The sequence below is a fragment of the Cicer arietinum genome, chromosome 1 (assembly GCF_000331145.2).
Source record: "Cicer arietinum cultivar CDC Frontier isolate Library 1 chromosome 1, Cicar.CDCFrontier_v2.0, whole genome shotgun sequence".
Classification (NCBI taxonomy): Eukaryota; Viridiplantae; Streptophyta; class Magnoliopsida; order Fabales; family Fabaceae; genus Cicer; species Cicer arietinum.
In genome coordinates, this window is record NC_021160.2 from 14054899 (window position 1) to 14058758 (window position 3860).

Here is a 3860-nt window from a genome sequence, read left to right on the forward strand (position 1 = left end):
AATTTTGAGATGAGTCCTGTAAGAAGCAAAGAATAAAAATATATTTGAAGATATTAGAATGATATATTAGAATAAAAATATATTAGAATAAAAATATTAGAATAAAAATATATTTAAAAATATATTTGAAGATATTAAAATATATTTAAAAATATATAAAAATATGGTGCAATGTGTATAAAATATATATAAAAAATATTTTAGAAGATATTCTAATAAAATATACAAAATATATAAAATAAAGTATTGTATTACTTACAAAATTTTGAATGTGGTGTAGCGCTGATCTGTGATTATCATCATTCCATAACAATGCCATTTAGATGAAATATAAAGACCAAGGAAGAAATATTAATAGTGAAAGAGTGAAAATATAAAGAAAATTGAAGTTGTTAAGAGTGGAAGAGTGAAGAATCAAAACAATAATTTGAATGACCAATAAAATATTATGCATGCAAGGATTAGATTTGACAATACACAACTAGGCTGAACACAAGGCTGAACACAACTAGGCTGAACACAAGGATGAACACAAGCAAGTTCACAACGTGAGAATATATTCTGATTCTCCTCTAAATCGCCTTTTGGAAAGGAGATTTCTCAAAGGTTTTCCAAGGTCGCCTTTGTGAATGGCGATTTGCTTCAGTAGGTGTCACGAAATCGCCATTTGGGATGGCGACTTATCAAAGGGGTGTTAATGAAGTCGCCTTTGGGAAAGGCGATTTGTAGGTGTGCATGCATGCACGTCTGGGCTATCAGAATGGCAATGGAGAAGCTTTAAATTATCACATGGGGATTGAATGGGATTGGACAAGTGTTGGAAGTATTTTACAGCATTGCATGTATTACAATTGGTTGTCTATAAATATGATATATTATTTCCATTGCATTTCATCTCAATCTCAATATCTGATTTTCATATCAATGGCACCAAAAAATATAGTTTTTCTTATTTATTACAATGGTGAAATATGTGAAAGACAAGATATTGGTAAATATTTCAAAAGCGACGAAAAAAAAGCTATTCGAGTTAATTTTGGATGCAACCTTACCTACTTGAAGAAAAAAATTGAAGCAAAGTTGAGGTTAGAAAATCAAAAGATGTCTAATATAATTTTTCGACACCCTATCTCATTTGGAGAAGGCCTAGTTCATAATGAGTTGTTAAATGTTGAAGACGACGAAGATGTTGAACTCATGTTTGATGTTCATAAACAGTGGCCGCAATTCGGATCTATCGAGTTATATGTCACATTTGAGGATGGTAATCCATTATACGATATTGGTCAACCATCATCCTCAACCACACCTCACCCTGAATACCATTTTGAAACACAAAACACTTATTCTTTTCAAAATAATGAATCTTACCAGCCCGACCCGTACCAACCCGAACCATACTTTGACCAGGCCGAAACATCTGAACCTGAAACATCTCAACCTGAACCATATATTCCACTAGGTGATATGGCCGATTTTGATCAACAAGAAATAAGTGAAGAGAATGAAGAAGAAACATACTTTGATGAAGACGAGGACGATAAAGGTGACAACAACAATGGTGACGATCTAGAGCCAACATACGATCCACCATTCCATATGTGTAATCTAAATTTGGATAATACTTACCAATCCTCCGAATTTGATATGTCATCTAATGAACCTCCTCCATTAGATGCATCTCTTGAGATTGGAATGAAGTTTAATAGCAAACCAGATTGTCAACTTGCAATTAAGCATTATCACATAAAACACTCCCTCAATTACCGTGTTGTGAAATCTGATCAATACAGGTATGTAATTAAATGTGTCAATCCACAATGCTTGTTCAAATGCAGGGCTTCGTTAAGTCAAAAAAGTAACCAATGGGTGATTGGTCGTTTGAAAGGGCCCCACAATTGCGCAAATTCTTCTATGTCACAGGATCATACCAAGCTCGACTCTAACATCATATGCGAAAGCATAAAGTCTCTTTTGAAAGTTGACCCATCAATTAAAGTGAAGGTGATCATTGCACATATTCGGGAACGATACAACTATACAATCACCTATAGAAAGGCATGGATAGCAAAGAACAAAGCTATCGAAACGATTTATGGGAACTAGGAAAAGTCTTACAATGACCTTCCAAGGTGGTTGTTGACTATGCAAAAATTTCTTCCAGAAACTATTGTGGAAATGGAATTATCAGTTGCATATCAAGATAATACTCTATTGCAGGGGTCAAAAATTTTCAAACGATTATTCTGGGCTTTTCCTCCGTGCATATCTGGGTTTAAATTTTGTAAACCATTTGTCTCAGTGGATGGAACTTGGTTGTACGGAAAGTACAAGGGGACTCTTTTGCTTGATGTTGCACAAGATGGAAACAAAAATACAATTCCCATTGCTTATGCACTTGTGGAAGGTGAGACAGGGGGTGCTTGGAGCTTCTTTTTGAAAAATCTAAGAAGGTATGTAACACCTCAAGTCGACATTTGTTTGATTTCAGATAGGCACGAATCCATTAAGAGTGCCTATAATAATCCAAATAATGGTTGGCATGATCCTCCGTCAACACATGTGTACTGCATCCGACACATTGCACAAAATTTCATGAGAGAGTTCAAGGACAAGGGACTTCAAAGAAAACTCGTTTGTATGGGTAATGATCTAATTCTTCTTAGTATATTTTCCATTTATCACTTAATCATATTTGATAATTTTTACATCATTTCTTACAGGATATGCATTAAATGAGCCATCATTCAAGTATTACCGCAATGAAATCAAGATGGAAAATCCAGAGGCTTTAAGATGGATCGATAATATCCTCCCAGAACAATGGACTATGGCTTATTCTCAAGGTCGACGATGGGGACACATGACAACAAACGTTTCCGAATCCATCAAAGCAATGCTCAAGGGTACACGCAATCTCCCAATCACTGCTTTGGTACAATCAACATACTATAGATTGGGAGTTTTATATGCAGAAAGGGGACAACAACATCAAGCATCATTAGCTTCTGGTCGAGTATACACAGACGATTGCATGGACAAGATTAAATGTGAAGTTGGTAAATCTAATACTCACCAAGTCACGCAATTCGACCGAAATTATTATTCTTTCATGGTGCATGAAACAGTAAACCCAAGAGAGGTGCGACCAATTGGTCATTTCGAAGTCAACCTTCAAAGAAAATGGTGTGATTGTGGAAAATTTCAAGCTATACATATTCCTTGCTCACATGCCATAGCTGCATGTTCTTATGCTCGTCAAAACTATTTAGTGCTTATATCTGACGTGTACAAGGTTGTTAATGTATTTAACATCTACAAAGAAGAGTTTCCACCTATACCTAATGAAGGATATTGGCCCACATATGAAGGTGAAACATTGTATCACAATCCTCAAATGCGGAGAAATAAAAAAGGTCGTCCAAATAGTACCCGTATTAGAACTGAAATGGACGTTAAAGAAAAAGTACCGAGAAAATGTGGATTATGTCGATTAACTGGCCATACTCGAAAACATTGTCCAAATGTTACAGCCAGCTCTAGTCAATTATCCTAATTTCTATTTGTGTAGTTTTATTGTAATTTAAATTTGCTATCCTAATTTCTATTTGTCTAGTCAATTATCCTAATTTCTATTTGTGTAGTTCTATTTGCAAAAAATTTATCATAATTTAAAATTTCTATTTATCTATTTTTATGAATTATATTAATTATATATATTACTTTTGTTATTTCAACAAAAATTGAAATAATTATTTTTTACAAAAAACTAACCTTTTAAAAAATGACATTTCGAACTTGAGTTTCCTAAAAATTTATCATAATTTAAAATTTCTATTTATCTATTTTTATGAATTATA